We start from the raw sequence: 22,559 nt of genomic DNA, 5'->3' as shown, positions 1-22,559 counted from the left end.
TTATTTTTTGGGTGGTGGTGGTGGTGGTGGGTTTGGAGATTAATAAACAAATGAATTTTTTTATGTGTGGGTCCCAAGCAGACTAACATCCTTAGTCCCTATTAAGTATATTTAAATTTCAAAAAATGAAGAAACCAAAGTGTCTCTCAAGTTATATTATTTAATACATTATGTTAATATATAGTTTTAGAAAGAGATAATTGGTCATTAATCATTAATTATATGGTTAATATATATATATATATATATATATATAAAATAATCTGAGGGACATTTTCGTCCTTTCACGTTTAAAATTTAAACATGCTTAACGGCGACTAACAGTGTTAGTTTGGTTAGGACCACACGTAATATATTGCACTTAAGGGACCCAACATTAGTTTGTGGTCCACTAGAGGGACTCACACATAAAAAAATTTAAATAAATTCATTAATCAAAAGAAGAAAAACGAGATAGCGGGGAGAGAGTACAATTCAAACCAAAGGGAAACCCAGCAAAAACAAAGAAAATAGGCTCAACGGAAGGCATCAAGCAAAAGCGGATAAAAAAACCGGGTAAGAAAGTTCCACATTAGTTGAAAACACCCCTTGGTAATCCTGTTGCTTTTTCTTGCAACCCTCTGGGTCTGAGGCATAGGAAGAGGTAGAGGTTTCAATCACGAGAGTACCTCATCAAGGATGTACTTATCGTGGAATTTGGGAGAGGTTCACTTTACTACAGACATGCTGCCTATAATCAATGGAGATAGCGGGACGAGAGACAATGGGGCTAGCTTTGTTCTCAAATAAAATTTGTGCTCCGTAGTTTGGAAGGTCGAACTCAATCGGTAGGTGAAGAGGAAGAAAAGAATGGGTATGAGATGGGAAAGTGTGGGGAGTAATACAGGCTTGGGTTGCAGGTATTAGAAAGGGCTCGGGTGGAGGGGGCAAAGGGAGCGAAGAGTTGGGCCTTATGGAGAAGGAATTGGGCCCGAGATACCCGGGGTTGGGCTTAGGCTGGACCACATGGTAAAGAAAGGGATCCCATTTGTCTCATCCACCCTAATGTGGGAGAGCTTATCCATTGCGTTTCTTGAATGACCAACTCGGAAACGATTAATTGTTTGTCCAAAATGTTCCCTTGAGTATGGTGTAGCAACGCATGAAGAGATCAAAGAGAGATTAGTGACAAGGAGAGATTTGAGGGGATCATTATAAAAAGAAGAGTATTATGCCACATGGCTTAAATGGAGAGATTAAAGATGGATGCTTTTTTTTTTGGGTGGAGGGTAAGAATCTGTGGTAAATCTTTACTTTTGGTAAGAATTAGGGGGTACATCAGTTATTAGGAAAAATGTAGTAGTAGCAATATCATCTGCATCACCTTCACTAGTATGTAGATCTAATATCCAATGGCTACAATAGAATGTAACCCCAAAATATTCCTTGTTCTTATCAGTGCATGTCATGGAACTTTAATAGAAACCCCACTTTAATTTTATGAGATGAGCTGTAAAGTGGTTTTTGGAAGAGCTTTTAAAGTGAGATTTCTTTAAGAGCAGCCATGGGCATTCTTTCATTTTGCTGCAAGTGAAAGTAAGACTAAAGTCATCCTTCAAATTCATTACTGGTGAAGGAGGATTTCGAGGATTCAAACGTATTCCTATACTCAAGTATGCATCTTATTCACTGTTTCAATTTTAATTTTTATTATAGAAAATTGTGCCGTCTCCTTTGATTTGTAAATGAAATAGGCTCAACTGTTCAACGCCTCGAAGATCTTATGCATCTAGGTTTTTCCTTTTCTCAATTTCTTCTCTTTTTTGATAACAATAAACTAAGTAAACCAATTGGGAATGCTTAAAATTTCTATTTCTATTTCATATTCTTGTTTCGTTTTCCAACAATCACATAATTTTTGTCCTGTTAGGGTCATCTTCTTGTCTTAGGTTCAAGATCTTCTTGCATGTACAGTTTTCTTTTCTTTCTAATAGACTTAATGGCCCATAAATTAAGGTTCTACGAAATATTCTTATGCATGCATTCGGAGCCTTGTGATGACTAGGAAAATTCAATCCTCGAAAGATCTTAATTTTCCCATGAAAGCTAACATTGCTAAAAGCCTTAATTTAGAATCGATAATTATCAATCGTAGCTAAATATATGATAGAACATCTCTAAATACCTTGGGAGTAGAGTTGTGGTTTTTTCACTTTACAATTTCTTGTAATTTTTGGCTTTTTGTATTTCATTTTTTGCTCTTTAAATCAAATGATTTTTTGACGAAGAAATTTTTGAGTTTATTATTGGGCATGCAATCTTTCCCATTATATTTTTGGAGTTTATTTTAATTGTAAATCTCTTGTAATCCTTCTATACTATCTAACTAGGGCATTCTATAAACTTTGACATGATTCCATTCTTAAAAGGTGGTCTATTCTCATAAAAAAGTTTTCGAATACAATTGAATGTCATATATGTACATCCATACAGAAATTTTCACTAAAGTATGTATTAGAAGTCGTGAATTAATTTTTGTTTTTATGACAAAAGAAAAAATAGATTTAAGGATGTTTTATTTTTTATTATCATCATGAAGCATTTAGTTGCAAATTTGCAATAAGGTTTTACCAAATGAAAACTTAATGCTACTAAAAGTTTCTCTTAAAAACTGTTTTTCAACTATAAGTAGGGTGTTAAATGATGAATTTTTAAATATTTTAATAGTTGTATGATGAATAGCACTTAAATTATTGTTTAGTGCCGCTTAAAAACTACACAGTACCACCACAAAAAGTCTTTATTTAGAAGCAATAATTATTAATCACAACTAAAAATATATAGCATCTCTAACTGTCTTCTTAAAATGAAGTGTTGCACATTTCTCTTGTAGTGTATCATGGAGGGATTGATGATTATAAATTCCCTTAATTTCTCACTTGATTTTCTAAGTTACTTATTAGTAGAGACGGCAGAAACTTAATTTCAAGTTCAGATTTCATTGTTTAAGGTGTATAGTATTATCTCATTAAAGTTCCAACAAAACTTTTCTTGACAATTTTGCTAGAGAAGAAGCAAATAAAAGAAGCTGGTTTACATGAGAAACCTTGGAAAATGGTCAAGAAGATTTGTTTGTGATGAATTGTTCCTTGACCTAAACATGAGTGACTAATTTTTCTCAAATAAATAATGTGTTTGTCAAGATTTATTCTCAATCCTTTTATTAGATGTTATTGTTGTAAATTTCTTGTCGTCCATATACATGTAATGTTTCTTGACATGCCTTTTCATGTTCTTCAATCTGCCAGGATATAAACAAAAATGTCAACACCAAAATTACCTCCAGGATTGAGGTTTATGCCCACAGAGCCTGAACTCCTGAAGTTTCTCAAAGACAAGCTTTTGGGTCATCTTGATGAACTTGTTTCTGGTTTCATCTCTGACAATGTTGATCCCTACAGTTGCAATCCGGTTTTTCTTCCTAAAGGTTCTCTCACTCTCTCTCTCTCTCTCTCTCTCTGAGATCATTTTTAGTATTGATATTCTTTATCATGCATTTCAACAGATGAACTGATTTAGTTCGCCTTCAATGATGTTACTGTAGGTAACCAATTCAAATATACAAAACAAGCATACTTCTTTGCGCGTAAGCAACCAAACGGAGTTGATGAAGAACCATTTTGAAGAGTTTCTACATTGCGGGAGGAGATCTTTGACGAGGGTAAGAAGCTAGGGTTTAAGGACACATTGGAATTTGTCGGGTCAACTGGAAATGCGATAGTACAGGCAAACTGGGTGATGCGTGAATACAGTCTAAGTCCAGTCATATTTTCAGAAGAGGAGCATAGAGCTATTGGAAATAGAAATATTTGGTTTACTTTATTTCAGTTTTTCTTTTTTGCTAGGATTTTGAAGATCCTCAACTCTTTTTATTGTTATTTGTCTTACTCTTAAGAATTCTAAAACCAGGGGTCAAGTTGGATTTTCAAGATAACTGGAGAGTGTTTTATCAATATCAAAAGCATCCATTTTCATTTTAATTTATGGAAATTTACATAATTATTCACTTTTGTGTATCTTTTTACACTACTATTATCATGTTAATGATCTTGCCTCTACAGCTCCACCCTATCCCTGTCTATCCCCATGATCAACCTTTGTTGGGTTTCTTTCATTCTTGAGTTCATTGTAACTTCATGCGCATGAACTTATGTGAATGCATGTGAGGTACCTGTCATATAGGCCTACCTCCTTTGGTTGATTAAATTAGAGTACCTCATTTGCATTCTGAAGGCAATTGCTGCCCTCTCCTTGTCCTCCTCTTGGAGACTGCTCTACAAGTGGGAAAAGGAGTTTTGGGTTCTTCTTCTTTTTTAAACTTTCTAAGGGTTGGGCTGGGTGAGAGGTGGGAAAGAGGCTAATTTCAATGGGTGGATGTTGAATTATAGAGGGGCGGGGCTTCATTATACGAGGGGACACATGTTGGGATAATGGATGCACAACCACGAATAGAGAGGAACACAAACAAAGCATACAAGAGGGATTTAACGTGGTTCGGCAAAACCCTGCCTATGTCCACCTGAGAGAAAAGAAGTTCCACTATTTTTAAAAAAAGCTCACACCCACAAAGCATTAGTCTTTGCTTCTATGTTTACTAGGTTATTCTACAGAGAGTATTTATAGGGAAACCTAAAACCCTAATCCCAATGTAATTACAAGTTTAACCCAGTACTAGTAATTGACCCAAACCCTGTTTCAATTACAAATACAACTAAAACCATAATTACATGGACCTAAAGAATACAAGACACCCAAACCCAACAATCTCCACCTTGGCTTGAATTCTGCAAACCACCTTGAAGAAAACCATTGATGATGTTTCTCTGTAATCATTAGTCTTTGTGTATCCATCACACCTTACCGCATGGCCCACATCCCCTTCAGGGATGCTTTTGTTACTGCCATCACTAAACCAGCATGGCGCACACCCCCCACTTGGGGTGTCCCATACAGCTCATTGCTACTATACGACGTGACGTGGCTCCATCTCTCCTTTTGTCACAGCCAACTTCGAGAGATCACTACCACTCACCAAATCCAAAGCGAAACTCACTCACTTCTTTCCAAATTTGCCCTTGTTTTACGCCTAAACAATTTGCAAATTCTGTCTACTTGTATCCCTTGCCAAAGTGTCAACTGGAGCTCCACCTGTTTCAACACTTCCTGCAAGCCTATACAACTTACCAATCATCTTTCCCCGCATCTCAACCATTGATCCCCTTGAAACCTTGAGAACTCCACCTTCAGATGACCATCTAAAACCTTTAGAATCTAGTGTATTTAATGAAATCAAATTCTTCCTTAAATATGACACATGTCTAACCCCAGTCAAAGTTCGCACAATCCCATCAAACATGCGAATTCGCACAATCCCAACTCCAACAACCCTGCTTTCTGCGTTATTTGTCATCTTGACTGTACCACTTTCACATGCATGATATGTAGCAAACTGATTCTTGACTGAACACATGTGAAAATAACACTCGAGTCTAAAATCCAATCTAAAGTATTCAAACCTGATGATGAAGTCAGAAGGACATCATGTCACATCCTCCCAGCCGGTACCCTATCTGGCATACCCGAGAGTGTGATCCACAGCCCGAAGATCAGGTATCGAGTAATCAACCTCCCACATAAACAATAACATAATCATGAACAATAATAATAAAAGTGCGGAAGATAAACCATAGATCCAAATAAGGAAAGAATGAATCATATATAAATCAGAGTACTAGATATAATCAGAGTGTCTAAATCACATAAGTAAAGTGAGGCGAAATCCCACTCTACAACCAGCGGAAAAGTAGTTCTAAAAGAGAATAAGCAAGATAAAATATAATCCCAATAGCAGGTACAATAGGTAACTAAATTGTTCTCAACTTTATAGACAATATCCCTATAAGTATAAATCTCATAAACAGCACAAGGGCGCTTCCACTCTATGGTCGGACTAAGCATCGTACGGAGCATAACCACTCGCGGAATCTTCAGTGTAATTGTTGTAACTGCAATCACCTTCCTGGAGATATGCCTCTTCTCCTTGCGCTTCTTTATACGGGCCGTCATGATATTCAGAACCTGTAGAATAGTCTAACAAACATTGTACAATAAAGGAATGAGTTTCAAAGAAACTCAGTAAGGCAGTTAAATCCATAATAACATAAATGGCAGGATTACAAAACAAACATAGATGCAATATGGTATGAGACAAACTATGAATGTATGAATCTAACTCTATATATGCTGGTCTCTATTGGCAGACATGCTTTAAGTCATAGCACCGTACTTCTTTAGGAAGGTCTCAAACACTCATCATCAGTTGGTAATGGGTCCGGCATCCCTCGGGACATTCCATGGCTGGGGGTATAGGTCACCACTCTCTCACATAACCATTGGTCTAAGTACCGGCGAATGTCAGGGTAAAGCCTAGCTAAATGCAAGTCTTCTACTTAGTTACATCAAGTCAGATCCAGATACGTCCATTCCTCGTCCCTGACAATCCTTTCCGGTATCCTTCACACTAGAGTCCTCATAGTCCCTGACTACGGACTCATCAACCCTACTGGTCATCCACATATGGTAAACGGGAAGCTCTCACGTCCCCTCACGGGTTGGTTACCGATCTTGAGCGCCCGTGAGCCAAAGTCTATCCATATGCAACCCTCCAATAAATGGCCCCCACAATGTGATTCCTGTCCTCTCACGGGTTGGTTACCGGTCTTGAGCGCCCATGAATCCCCATTGCTACCACGGGTCGTTCGGTCTCAATACCCCTCCGATTAGGGTCTGACATAACGGGACATCCTAGCCCAACACTACTAGACAGTCCTAGATATGTCATCCAACAGTTTAGGAAGGTGTCCAGAGGGCATCTCCGGAAACATCCCATAATATTCCCATAGTTGTCCAAGGACAGAAGTGTCAAAAGGACACCTCTCCTTTCCAAACCATACTTAAGCATACACAAGCATCAATTCATAACATCACATATATGGTAACTTCATATATGGAAAGAAATCAATAATTACAATCACTTTGTATATAACTGGTAAGTAAATCATACATGAGTCAATTCAATATAAATAAGTAATGCTACTGATATCAAGACAGTACCACAGTAGTATAACATTATAAGAATCTAATTAAAGAAATAACTTAACAAGATTCAAATATAGAAACTAGGATATGCAATTTATGTTGTTAAAGAAGTAACCATCCTTACCTTTTATAACTTGCAAAGGAATCCTAAGAAATCAAGTAAGATCTTGACAAACTTGAGAAGAAGGTCCTAAACAAGTGTATACAACATATTAGGAAAGATCCCTAACAGAAAAGATACCAAAACATCCAAAACAGACCAATTACGAGTTGTTGTACTCATTGGTCGAGTGGATTGGTCGACTGTCCATCCAGTCGACCAATGCAGACGATAGCCTATAAAATCAGAGTTTTGAGATATAAAATCCGAATTTGGTGGTTCAAAAGGGTACTAATCAAGGGGTAAACTACATTAGTAGTATCCTAACATATAGGGGATCTCAAAACACTAAACAAATCAAGTCATCAAGATACAAATTAGGAAACAAAAAGTTACCATAATTAGATCAATCATGGTTCTTGAAGAATTCAAGATAGAAATCAAAGGCAAGAACAATAGGAGAATGAATCATTGATTCAGGTAAAGGTATCATGAAAAGCATACTTAGATCTTCAAGAAAATAGACCTAAGAGCATAAATCTAAATAAGGAAACAAAACCTACCATATATGTAATTATCATGATTCATGAAGAAAACATGGTATGGTAGAAGAGAAACAACTAGAGATTGATAGATCATGGATCATGAAAAGAAAACACAGCAATTGACTACTAACATGATCAATATAGTAGATCTAAAGAGATTTGAATTCAAATCAAAAGATAAACAAAGACTAGATCATGGTTTGATCATGATTCCTTCAAAAGCTTGCAATGATCATGGTTAAGATCATTGCATTAGCCATTAATCCTTAGGAAAATCATGAGAGACAAGTCCAGAGATGTTTGCAACAGAGAATGCAGCATCTCCTCTCTTTCTCAACTCAAAAAGGAAAGAAAAATAGAGATGGAGGAGAAGAAGAGAGCGTAGACATACCTTTGATGCAAAAGGAAGAGTTTTGACGAAGATCCTTCAAGAAAAACACCAAGGATGCAAGGGAGATGACTTGCAGAGGTCTTTGGTTCGTTCCAAAGAGTTTGGAGGCAGAAAATACGAAGTAGACTCGAGATTGGACTTAAATAGAGCAAGCAAGACCTAATTGCCAAAGACAGCACCCATTGGTCGAGTGGATTGGTCGACTGGTCCAGTCGACCAATCAGTAGACCAATGCGACAACAACTCCTAAACAGGGAATTGAAGACCCAGATCAAATCCAATCCTAAAGGGGTTTTGCACACATATCAAGTGACTTACCTAATAGGTAGAAATGCCTTCAAACCATGATAGAGAGCACTCCAAGTCCATCAACTAATCCGATCTTCATCAAGATTCAGTTTCCATAAATAGAACTTCATCATCAACTCTCATGGATTCAAAGCCAGACACCAAGTCCTCCACTGGGATGGCCCAAAGCTGACTTCTTACTTTACTTCGGGTCACTGGACCTATAAATAACAAGGTTTCCGGGTCAAGGTTAGGGCTGGGTTTTACACATCATCTCCTCCATCATCGCTCAATAAGATAGCAATAAATGATTCATCACTCTCCCTATCCTTCCTTTTCCTATCTTCCTTGTCCTTCCTTTTCCTATCTTCCTTACGCCTTAGACAATCTTTCTTTATATGACCTTCCTCTTTGCAATAGTAACAAGTTACTTTGCGAGCAACAGACTTTGAGCGACTCCTTGACTTGCTAGACCCCTCCATTCTCCCATTTGGTCTTCCTCTACTATGACCCCCCTTACAACCAAGGCACTACTTTCATCTGACTCCCTATCACCACTATTTTTCTGCCATATTTCATTCATCAGCAATGCAGTAATAACATCATCAAGTTTCAAAGTATCCTTACCAAAATGTAATGTGGTCACAATGTGATCAAATGACTGAGGCAATGATGCCAACAAAAGTAATACCTTGTCTTCCTCCTTGATCTCCTCATCAAGAGCCGACAACTCCGTCAAAATCTTGTTGAACTCATCCAGGTGCTTGTCAAAATTTGCTCCCTTTACAACCGAATGCCATATAACTGTTTCTTTAAAAACAACCGATTTGTCAACGACTTGGACTTGTACCTACTCTCCAGCTTTGCCCAGACTTCCTCTGGATCCACCACCCCGATGACTTCACGAAGAACATTATCCGCAAGATGCAACTGGATTGTACTATTTGCTAGATCTCTCAACTCTTGCAACTCGTCTTCCTTCATCGCCTCTGGCTTTTCTGATTTTTTCCTGAGAGCTTTAACAGTACCTTCTCGCGTAAGGATGTTCTTCACCCGTTGTTGCCACAAAGTGAAATTGTTTTGACCATTGAAAAATTCTATGGAGAAATTAGAACTCTTCACCGCCATCTGATTTGTGCCCTTCATACCCGTCAACAACCCAAAAAACCTGTTCGTTGATCTCTGTACGAACTCACAAATCAATACCAACGGAGCGAAATATCTTCGATCCGTCACTTCCACTGAGTCCAGAACGCCCAAATACCTTAGGAACACTTAACTCTGTACAAAACCTTCACAAAAAATCATGTGGAAACAATCTGTACAATACGATCCAATAATACCAAAAAAAAAAAAATCCCTTTTTTCCGTCTTTTTCCCACCGAATCTTTTTCTCCTTTTTTTCTTTTTCTTTTCCCCCCCTCCATTTATAGTTCTTCCTCCACGTTCCACTTCTCAATAAACAAGATTACCTTCTTCTCTGTTTTTTTTAATCCTCTTCTTGAGCCAATCTGCTAAAATCATAAGAAATAAAAAGATAAAAGAAAAAACTTCTCGATTCTAGATCTAGAATTGTACATTCGATCAATCCGTCGAAGCCTTCTTCGTTCTCCTGACAACTATCTTCTCCTTTCTGGATCTTCGCACACTTCCGGCGACGATCCACTGAACCTCGCTCTGATACCACTTGTTGGGATAATGGATGCACAACCATGAACAGAGAAGAACACAAGCAAAGCACATGAGGGATTTAACGTGGTTCGGCAAAACCCTGCCTATGTCCACTTGAGAGAAAAGAAGTTCCACTATTTCAGAAAACCTCACACTACTCTCACACCCATAAAGTGTTAGTCTTTGCTTCCGTGTCTACTAGGTTATTCCACAAAGAGTATTTATAGGGAAACCTAAAACCATAATCCCAATGTAATTACAAGTTTAACCCAGTACTAGTAATTGACCCAAACCCTGTTTTAATTACAAATACAACAAATACCATAATTACATGGACCTACAGAATACAAGACACTCAAACCCAACAACACAGTGGAGGGTGATAAGAGAGAAGAAGGAGAAGAGAGATTGAAGACAAGTGTTTAGTGTAGTTCGGTTGTGATTAATAACCTATGTCCATGATGGTAAAGGAGTGCTACATTTCTATATTATTCAAGAGTGATAAGTACATGATATTTATAGAGGTGCTCTTTGAGTTTCCAACATTGTCACAACTCCATTCACCTAAGCTACCTTGGATAAGGATATCTGAGAAAGTCTATTGTTGAGACAGTTTACATGAGATCAAACTCTGAGGTTTAAGATAAGACCATATTGGTTGGAGTCACTTCTATGTTAAATTGAATCTCTTTGAGCTGTTGTGCATGAGGTAGAAGACCTCAAGTTAGACTGTTTTGAATCACCTTGGAGTGTTGTGCATGAGGCAAGAGACCTCAAATTGGACTCCTTCAATTGACCATGGATGACTTGTGGAACTCGATTGGGGTTGCTTCCATGCCCCTTAAGCTCAACGGCAAATCTTAGACGTTGAGATTGCTCATGAGAAAGTGGAACCGTTGATATGGAAGCGGTTTGGTGAGAATATCTGCAAACTGAACCTTGGTGGAGACAAAGCGAACTTCAAGGGGGGCGTTTAAAGACCTTGTCATGAACAAAGTGGTAATCAATTTTCACATGTCTTGTGTGAGCATGAAAACTAGATTTGCAGTCAGCCATGTCGCCCCCACATTGTCACACACCAAGATTGGCATAGAGGACAAGTAAACCTTCAATTCCTTAAGTAATTAAATACTGAAGCTAGGTCATTTTATTGACCGCAGTACCCTGGGCTTTGTATTCGGATTCAGTACTCGATCAGGGCACAATAGCCTACTTACAAGAACTCCAGGAGATTAAATTTTGGCCCAAAAAAAATAGCATAACCACAAATGGACTTGCAGTCATATGGGCAACAAGCCTAATTTGCATCAGAAAAGATAGATAATTGCAAATCTAAGTATTTGTGAATAGTCAACCCTTTGTGTATAGTGCCTTTGAGATAACATAGGATTCTCTTGACAGTAGACCAATGATCAATGGTGGGACTATGCATGAATTTGCAAACCCTATTGACGGCGAGTTGGATGTTCGACTGAGTTAGGGTGGCATATTCTAGTGCACACCCAATGCTTCTATACAAACTAGGATTCGGAAGAGGGTCACCCATGAACTTGCTTAGCAGATAGGAGGTAGAGATGGAGTTTGAACCGGCTTGCAGTCAACCATATTTGCCTTGGTTGAAAATTCAAAGATGTACTAAGACTAACAAAGGGGCCATTAAGATTCTGATGAACAGGCATACCTAAGAAGAAGTGAAGTGGGCCCATGTCCTTAATTGTAAATGCAACATCAATGCTATTCAAAAAATCCGATAATAAAAAACCTTCATTACTACCAGTCAGAATTATGTTGTCAACATAAATAAGAATGTAGATTGTCCCATTCGCCCCTATCATAGTACTATATAAAGGTCAAAACTCAATTCAATTATGGCAAATCTTTTGTTAGGCCAAAATACCCTTCCCTCAAAAGGCACATGCCCCTTGACATGCACCCTTACAAAGCAAGACTCCATTAATTCATCCTCAATAAACACATCTTTTAACGTCATCTTTCGATGGAAAGACACATTTCTCAACATGAGAGACGCATGAAGGGCTACAGCTCCTTAGTAAGTGACACTTTCATCGACAGGTTACATTTTCCCAAACGACTTTCAAAAATGCATGTCATTCCCCATATTTGAATCCACAAATTGAATTTGCAGGAGAAAGCCAGAAAAACGCTTGTGAAATGCCAACGCAGAGCTGTTCTAGTGGTGAAACCAACACCTCTTAGTGAAGAGGTCGTGGGTTCGACTCTTGCTGAGGCATATTAATATCCCCATCCCCCAGCTTAATAAAGCCCCTTTGTACCACAAAAAAAAAAAAAAGAAGCCCCGCTTATGAATGGTAAGTTTTGTGAAATCCAGCCCAAAACCTAAATTTGACACCCTATTTGTTTTGGATGAAGAAGAACTTGTTTGATGTTTGACCTTGAAGTTGGACCTTGAGTATAGTGTTTGTCACACCCCACCTGTCGGTCTCGGTTACCCGCTCGACAACCCGTGGGTGCGATCCGTCACAAGATCCAAGGTTTTAGTCTATCAACAATATTTAAGACAAATACAGATAATCATGAGCAAGAATATTCAATAACTAAATTAAATGAATTACAGAAGCCCAAAATGCTCCAATAACAAAGGAAAGAAAATAAAGAATAATGAATAAGTCAAAAATGAGGGCAGCGGAATAAAAGTGTTTAAATCAGTTTCTTTCCAGTTTGTTTCTCTAAGTCAATGAACTTAGATTCCAGTTTAATGAGGTGAGGGGTTCTCCAATTCTTCTCCAGTCTCAGTGCGAACTGCCTGACCACCTTTCGCCTCTGACCATCAACCGGTGCGATAAGCGCACTCCATGCACCCGCAGGAACTCCCGCACATGCTATTTCCATCTCCCACTGGCGGTGCCACATCTTCTTCAAACGGGATGGTTCCTTCATAGGGAACCAGCCCATCTTTAGATACAAATCCTTCTTCTGTATAGGCTAAAAACATACAAAGAATAAAGGAATGAGTTCTAAAGAACTCAGTAAGAAACAATCATATATCTCATCCATCATCCAAAAATGCCATGATACAACAGTAATATGAATGAATGCAAAACATGAATGATGCTATGATTTCTAACTATGCAAGTCTCTAATAGCTGACATGCTTTAAGATAAACACCAGCCCTCCTCTCGGGTAAGTCTCATCACTCGATCCGGCAAGGACTGGTTACCTCCGTAGGGATCCAGGGAAAAAGGGAAAGTCCACACTGCTCACAAACCATGGTTAGGGGTTAAGTCCACACTCTCTCACCACGACCATTGGTAATGAGTACTGGCGCATGTCTGGGTTTCTAATCCAATGCAAGGTCATAATGGTTACATGTCTACATGAAGTCCAGATACATCCCCTATGGCACCGACCAACTCGGTTCAGTATCCTTCGCAACCTAGGAGTAAGAATCCTCACGGACTGGCTACCTCTGTTGGACTCTACTCCATAACCCTATGGTCATCCACATATCATTGGGGCGGATGCTCTCATGATTCCTCCCGACACCCGGTCCGGTCCTTGGACACCCATGAGCCCAACCCTAACATATGCAACCCTACCATTTCATGACCAACAGTGAACCACCAAGTCACATCACTGTCATCACGGGTCACTCGGCTTCAATTCCCCTACCGAAAGGGTAGTAGCATGTGGGGTACCTAGCCATGCAATCTAGACTCATCCTAACAATGTCATCAATTAATCATGATAGTGCTGAAGGCATCAGCAGGCTTGTGTCCCATTCCACAGCCTCCTGATAACATCAGCCAAGATATCCCAAAAGGAATACCCCAACTATCATAATCATATACCAACTACCACCATCTCATAACAATCACAAACCATAAAGTAAATATGAAATCAAAGTAAACAGCAGTAGTATAACAGCATTATATATGAAACTACAGCAGTTTATATTGGTACAGATTAAGAATAACAATTACTAAATCAACATGCTGAAGTATACATAAATAGATAAGATAGACTGTCCTTACTTGCATATACTGAAACGTCCGTAAAATGGAATCCAGTAATTATTAGTAGACTTTTCTTTTAAACACTAATCACCTAAACACAGGGTTATTAGAATATATAAGTCACATAAACCAAATTGAATCAAAACCGAAATCTATTTGGTCATCACGTTTTACCAAAGTCGCTTGTGCCGGTCGCTTAGGTTAGCGACCGCCACTAGTGACCACCCCAAAAACAATGAGTTTCAATCCGAAACTCAGGCTTCTGATTACTCGATTTCAATCCGGTTTTCGAGTAATCTCGTCCTAAGTCTCGAATTAAACACTCCCTAAGCCAAAAGGGTAAGAGAAAACAATCCACTATCATCAGTGGATTACCCCTAACCCTCTCCTTGATTGGATTTACCATCTCACAGAAGCAGGGTTCCGTTTATGGTTATTCCATCTCACGTAGATTAAAAAAAAGGGTAAAAAATAACCAAGGGGTAATCACAGTGACGAGGGAAAAAGGGTAAAACAAAACTAACGGAGATAAGAGAGTAGAGAACGAAGGGTTAGTTCAATACCTCACACCAGAAAGCCAGAGAAGAAGAGAACTGATCCTCCAAACCACTGTCAGTACTCCAGAGACTCTTTCGGATCTTCCCCGCAGCCGTCTTAACTCCCAAATAAGAAATAACGAATAAAGTAATCATTAATGAGACGGAGGTTGCCTTTTATAGAAGTCTGGGGGCAAAATAGGGCAAAATCCCCGAAAACAGACCGGGCGGTCGCTTGGGCCGGTCGCTTAGGTTAAGCGACCGCCACTAGTAACTGCCCCCATGTAATTTGCCATACAAGGGTGCTTTTACTAGGGGGTTGATACCCAAGGTCAACCTAGCCCTAAATAAGAGATGGGGGAGATCTTACCTTCATTCCGGACATCTCTAAACGACACTTGACTTCCAGAATTTCCCACTCCAGCCAAGGCAGGCTTTTCAGACATAGGATCCAGATCCATGGGTCCTGGGTATGGATCATGGGCTTCAATCCGGATACTCCACAAGTTCACCCGACTAGACTTTCGGGTTCTCGGACCTGGAATACGGATCTCGGGTTAGAAATACGGGGGGTATTACAGTGTTGATATGTTTAGAAGATCCTAGGAAGTCAAGTTGGACCTCTCCCTTAGTGTAGATCTAAAGGCCCTAAGTGAAGGAAGAAGGCTTGTGGGCCATATCAGTAGAAGACATAGTGTTCGACTCCGAACCCATGGAAATAGACAATGATGCCCCATACTTGAAGACCTTGGTTGATTTAGAAAAGAGGCTATGCCTTGATGAAGAGAAGATTGGTTGATGACCTTAGAGCTTGGTTAGATATGATTCGAAGCCATTTTTCCATGCTAGGTAAGTTATAGTATATGTGTTTAAAGTTTCGTTTGATTCCGAGTAGTGGAAGGCCCTCAAATCCCTGTTTCCGGCTAAGTTGACTACCTGGTCGACAGGGCCAGTCTACCAAGCCAATCAACCCAAGGATATTGAATTCGGGCGGAATCTTCTAAATAGGGTTATATTGCTATATATACCAAAACACTTCGTGTTTTTAGTATCCCTAGCCTCCAAAACACCTAGAGAACAAAGGGAACTCATCTCCAAGCCTCCTTTGGTGTGGAAGAAGATCTACATTCAACTCTCAAGCTTTCTCTCTCTTGTTCTTCAATCAAAGGTTAGTAATCTTACTTCTATGTTATTGATTCATTCTTTCCATGATCTTTCTCTTCTCTAATTTGAGATTATGAGGAAGATATTGCATCTCTACAATCATATCTTCTACAATCTCTTCTCATTCTGTATGCTATGATTTCATATTCATTCTCAACATGATTTTCATGATTTCTTCTTAAACAATGATCATGTTCTTATTTTGATTTCTTCTAGCATATTAGATGCATCTCTATGATCATTCTTACTCTTGATTTACTGTATTCATATACTAGAATGAGATCTCATCATCTCTAGTTCATCTCTTTCATTCATAGCATGTTTTCAATGAAAACCATGTTGTTTTCCAAATTAGAAAGTATGATTCTAAATTATAAAGTCATGAATTTTGATCATGGATGGTGTCTAATCCATGTTAGATAGTCTTAGTATGTTTGTGTGACGTTCCCCTTCGAATTTCGGATCAATCAGACTTCAAACGAAGAAGTTATGACTGATTTGGTGTTGCTGTCGAACACTATTATGGGCAGATTGCCTTGGTCGACTGAACCAGTCAACCCAGCCAATCAACCCGCAGTGACAGCAACTCCGTTTTTGATCTGTTTCAACTCCAATCTTTTGGAATTGCTTCTTATGACCTATACATGTTTTGTCAAGCTTGTTTAGGTGATTTTGGATCTGTTCTCTGATCTCTTATTTGAAGACTATAAGTTTGGATTACGAGGTGAGTATTCCAACTCACAATATGCCTATTTACATGTCTTTATGTATTATGATATGAATGCATGATTTAACTACTATTGTTTGGTTTCCTTTACATCATGATACTTCTGCAACTACAGTAGCTTGTCCACATTGTTAATTTCATATTATAATTGATTATTGATTATGAAAAGGCAATATGGACTATGATGCGGATATGAGTGTGATTATGATATGTTTGGAATCATGATGTGATGTGGATGCTTAGGTCGTAGTTGTGGAATGGGGAATGCCCTATTGGCGTTTCTGTCTTTGGACATCAGTGGAAGTGGTATGGGACGCTTTCCTATGGTGCCCCTTGACTCTTTCCTTAACTACTGGTTGACATACCTAGGATTGGTCTAGCAGTGTTTGGCTAGGAATACCCCTGTTATATCAGACCCGATTCGGAAGGGTATTGAGACCAAACGACCCGTGGTAGCAATGGGGATTCATGGGCGCTCAAGACCGGTAACCAACCCGTGAGGGGACATGAATCACATTGTGGGGGCCATTTATTGGTAGGGTTGCATATGGATAGACTTGGGCTCACGGACGCTCAAGACCGGTAACCAACCTGTGAGAGGACGTGAGACCTTCCCGTTTACTATATGTGGATGACCAATAGGGTTGATGAGTCCGTAGTCTGGGACTATGTTGACTCTAGTGTGAAGGATATCGGAAATGATCGCCAGGGGCGAGGAATGGACGTATCTGGATTTGAGTTGATATGACTAAGTAGAAGACTTGCATTGGGCTAGGCTTTACCCTGACATGCGCTAATACTTAGACCAAACAGTTATGTGAGAGAGCGGTGACTTAAACCCCAGCCAAGGTTGTCCATAAGGTGTATCGACCCATTGCCAACCGAGGATGAGTGAATTGAGACCTACCCAAAGAAATATGGTGATATAACTTAAAGCATGTCTTCCAATAGAGACCAGAATACATATATAGAATATTGTTTCATATCATTGCATATATGTTTGCTTGTGGATACATGTGAAGATGCTTATTGTGTTTGGATTACTTACTAAGTTCTTTTGAGCTTACCCTTCGGGGGACTTGTTTTTAGATGACATTACAGGATCAAAAGAGAACCCGTGCCCCAGTACGGAAGACCTTTCCGTACATGGTACAGCTCCGGATGTCCTTGGACAAGGTAATGAACAACGTGACAGCTAGTACACAGACTTGGGCTGCATTGATGGCTCCCATTGACGGCAGCCGGCATCATCTTATTTTTCGATGGGATCGTGCGCTAGATGCTGATCTGAAGCTTCAAGAGCATGCCCTAAAGTGAAGAAGATGAAGCTTGAAGAAGAAGAAGAGCCAACTGAAGATGTGGATTAGATTCTCTTGTTTCTTCTAGACTTTTATTTTACTTGTATTAGCTTAGAGCTTGCTTTAGATTTCGATCTACCTTCCGCATATGTTGTGGGGTATATTTCCGCTATACTCTACAATTGTCTTTTGATTTAGTATCTTGTTATTCCGCACTCTGATATTCTTTAGTGATCCTTCTGAGGTCCTTTCTTGACTTTTATTAGTAAAATACTTGAATACAATGATTTGTTTTTGCCTATGATTATGTTATTGTGCTAAATGGATATGATCGTTCCTAAACTTGATCTTCGGGGCTGTGGATCACTCCCCCGGTAACCCAGGATAGGGTATAGGCTGGGTGTATTTGGGCGGGATGTGAAAAGTTTCATCTAGCACACATTCAATTGCAATAAATGATGAACAAGCCACCTCTTTCCTAGTAGCCTCCGATGCTAAACCTGGTGATCAGGTTGCTCTCACTTTCCTTAAATATATTGGAGGTTCATATTGTGGTCAGTTGGTTTCTTCCATTCCCATCAATTTGATTAGATATCATTTGCATCACATTTGTAGTTGGCGATCTTTTCTCCCCTGCCTGTAATTTGAGTAAGTGCCAAAGGCGCCCTACTAAACGCAGCTTACACCGGAAGATTTTGATTTTCTCCTCTGAATCAAAGACCCTCTTAGCAACATATAAGAAGAGGGAAAAGGTGGTATTAGTCTGTTTTCTTCTTCCTTGAGTGACTCCAATGTCAACTCGGTATAAAGTTAGAACAGTGTCTCAGGCAAAAGAATCGTCCGACATGGCACTCTTCCTCCACACCATACCTCAGGCAAGCACAATGTGTAAACCTAACCAAGGTTACGGAAACAAACTAGATGGAATTTTTTCTGGTTCCAATGGTTATCTGCACATTGACCAGCCGAATTAAGGAGCTATTGATTTCTTGGCAAATAAGGTGCCAGATTGGGACATTCAGAGATTAATTCGCCCTGGACAACATCTATAAAGTGTGAACTGGATCTCAATGCATCTGGATGCTCTTGGTTCCGATTGTAGTTTCTTTTCTGTTGCTTATCTGTGAGTAGGAACCTGTGAGGTTGGGTCTATTGGGGGCAACTAATGTTGTGGGTACGAGGTTCGGTTCCTTCTTGTATGATTAATATTGTGTTATTTTTTTTCATTTTTAATACAAATGACCCTTTTAGCGATTTTTTTTTTTCAAAACTGATAGAAGGAAATAAAAAGAAAAATCTCCCAATTCCTAAACCTGCCCTAGTTAACCATATACAATAAGATGTGAATTGCAGATTGTGTGCTAAATGGGTTAAGTTATGGGTCTTTATTATTACTTATTACCAACAAAAACTTAGTGCAGTTAATGAATCTAGGCGGGGCTCACGCAGTTGCTTTTGTGAAGTCCTTGATCATAAAAATGGGAAAGAGGTAAGTTTTAGTCAAATGTTGTTAAAAGCCATGAGTTAGGGTTAAGAGACACGTTTTAGGTGATGGAAAGAGAAAACATGGCAGAGAGAGAGAGAGAGAGAGAGAGAGAGAGAGAAAGAGGCTCAATTTTATGTGGTTCGGTAGAGAGAGACTTAGTTTACGTGGTCGGTTGATCTCAGCAGCCAATGTCCACGAGAATGTGATTTGCTTCCTTGAGATTGACTACAGTACATATTACATATATATTTATAGTTACAAGAGTCCTGCTCAACATTAATCTTGAACTCTAACTCAGTTCGAATTACTCAAGTTATCTATTTGTATTTGGTATGAACTATGTCTCTTGTGGGATTTTTATTCGTGGCTGGTTGCTGCCGACGACCCTGATTTTGCCACATCAGCGATGTGAGAATGAATGGTTGAGATTCAAACATTGAGGGTTTATGTGTAAATATTAGTTTTTATTTTTACATTTTAAAGGATTAAATTTTATTAATTTACAAAACTAACTCCCTCATTCACCCGATACCCAAAACCCTCTCTCATCGGAGCCACGGGCCTCAGATGCTCTTCCTTTGTACCTTACCAATGGCATCTTCTTCACACTCTTCTTCTCCATTGCTTACTTCCTTCTCCACCGTTGGCGTGACAAGATACGCATTTCCATCCCTCTCCATTTTGTAACCTTTGGTGAAATCGTCGCCATTTTCTGCCTCATCGCTTCCTTCATCTACCTGCTTGGTTCTTCGGTATCGATTTTGTTCAATCCTTCATTTCCTGTAACTCGAATGAGGATTTGGACATCGATGAAGAAAATGAGAAGTTCCCTCGCCCCGCTGCCTTAATCAATGATTCCGCACCCATTTTCACGCCGATACCGGAAGAGGATGAGGAGGTTATCAAATCCGTGGTTGATGGAGTCATTCCATCTTATGATATTGAATCAAAGCTTGGCGATTCTAGTCTTGCCACAATGATACACCGTGAAGCATTGCAGAGGATTACGGTGAGATCTCTTGCTGACTTGCCTTTCGATGGTTTTGATTATAATTCCATTTTGGGCCAATGCTGTGAGATGCTTGTGGGTTATGTTTAGATTCCTGTGGGAGTTTCTGGTCCATTGTTGCTCGATGGAAAGGAGTATACGGTGCCCATGACAACCACTGAGGGTTGTTTGGTGGCCAATACTAACAGGGGTTGTAAGGCCGTTTATGCATCTGGTGGTGCCTCCAGCGAATTGCTCAGAGATGGATGGTATTGGGTGAATGAGGAAGTTAGTTTTGTAAATTAATAAAATTTAATCCTTTAAAATGTAAAAAGAAAAACGAATATTTACACATAAACCCTCAATGTTTGAATCTCAACCATTCATTCTCACATCGCTGATGTGGCGAAATCAGGGCTGTCGGCCGCAGCATAAGACAAATAAACCATTAAATCTATTAACAAAGATTGTACCCAAGTGAGTTTAGTAGCCGCATTTCCTAGGGCTTGATATTCTGCCTCAGTACTAGAGTGAGCTACAGTTTGTTGCTTCTTAGAATTCCAAGAGATAAGATTGCAGCCTAAAAAGATAGCATAGCCACCAATAGATTTTTGATCATTAGGGCAACTGGCCCAATCAGCATCAGAGAAAGCCGATAAAGAATTTGGAGATCGATGATGAATAAAAATGCCATTCGAGGAAGTTCCTTTTAGGTATCGTAAGATGCGCTTGACGGTAGACCAATGATCAATAGTGGGAGAGTGCATGAATTGACAAACTTTATTGACTGCAAATTGAATATTAGGCAGAGTCATATTGCATACTGAAGAGCACAAACAATGCAACGATAGAGGGTAGGATCCGCCATTAATTCACCTATGAACTTACAGAGTTTGTCAGTGATGGAAGCAGGAGTAGAGACAAGCTTGCAAGCAGACATATTTGCCCTCTTAAGAAGATCTTGAATATGCTGATGTTGAGAGAAATGAAGGCCATCATGAGATCGAGTGACAGACATGCCCAAAAAATAATGAAGAGAGCCTAAGTCCTTTAGGGCAAAAACAAAGCCAAGATCACTAAGGAATCGGGCCAATAAAGCGTCAGAACTACCAGTCAGAATAATATCATTAACATATACCAGAATAAACATAGTGTCAACAGATCCACGAAAAATAATAAAAAGGTGTCAGTTTAGAGCCTATAAACCCATATTCAACAAGAAAGGAGCTAAGCCGCTCGAACCAAGCACAAGGAGCCTGCTTTAAACCATAAAGGGACCGGTGAAGTTTGCAAACATGGTTAGGATGAAGGGAGTCAATGAAGCCAGGTGGTTGCTTCATATACACAGTTTCATACAAAAACTCATGAAGGAAGATATTTTGATATCTAGTTGGAGAATAGACCAAAACTGTGAAACTGCAAGAGCTAAGATCAGCTGAAAGGTAGTTGGTTTGACCACCGGGCTAAGGGTTTCATGATAGTCAAGGCCTTCCTTTTGATTAAAACCCTTAGCCATTAAGCGGGCTTTGTATCTTTCAATGGAACCATCTGCCTTTCGCTTGACTCGAAAAACCCATTTACATTCAATGACATTTTGAGAAGGAGGAGGAACAAGAGACCAAGTACCATTCTTCAAAAGTATAGTGAATTCTTAATCCATAGCCTTCCGCCAATGAGGGTATTTTTTGGCAATAGTAAAGGAAGTAGGTTCAATGTGGGTGTGATCAATTTGGGTGAGAAGAGCCCTAGGGTTTACTTTTGATCTAGTGATCATGGGATGAGTGTTTTGTGAAGGTTGGGAAGTGATGGGTGGTAGAGTAGCTCAGGAGTCAAAGGGTAGGTCAACAACTAGATGAACAGGACACAGAGACTTGGCTAAGGGAGGTGAGGAGGGAGAGGATTCAGCCAAGGGGGTAGGGAAAACCCTAGAAACGTGGGGACTAAGAGAAGAGGCCATAGGGGAGGAGGTGTGGGACCAATGGGAGAAGTCGGGGTGAAGGATTCTCCTGTAGAGTTTAGTTGAGGTGGGGCCCCTAAAATTGAGGGAATGGGGTTAGCGTTTCTCACTAAAGGTGGAGGCCCTAAAATGGAGGGAAGTGGTGGGGTAGGGGAGGGAGTTACCTCACTGGAAAGGAAAGGGAATGTTCTTTCATCAAATATAGCATGTTGAGAAATAAGGAGTTTTCTAGTAATAGGATTAAAACAATTGTATCATTTATGGCGAAAACTATA

General features: G+C 39.5%; 1 pseudogene; it reads left to right on the top strand.

The window, feature by feature from the left end:
- Positions 1 to 18,698: 18,698 nt before the first annotated feature.
- LOC149023107 (3-hydroxy-3-methylglutaryl-coenzyme A reductase 1 pseudogene) lies at positions 18,699 to 20,633 on the top strand (annotated as a pseudogene).
- The last annotated feature ends 1,926 nt before the right edge of the window (positions 20,634 to 22,559 follow it).

Source organism: Hakea prostrata, chromosome 3, assembly GCF_041222555.1.
Source record: "Hakea prostrata isolate BN-2017 chromosome 3, UWA_Hpros_2, whole genome shotgun sequence".
NCBI lineage: Eukaryota > Viridiplantae > Streptophyta > Magnoliopsida > Proteales > Proteaceae > Hakea > Hakea prostrata.
The sequence above is the reverse complement of the archived record's forward strand: the minus strand, read 5'-3'. Positions and strand labels throughout refer to the sequence as shown.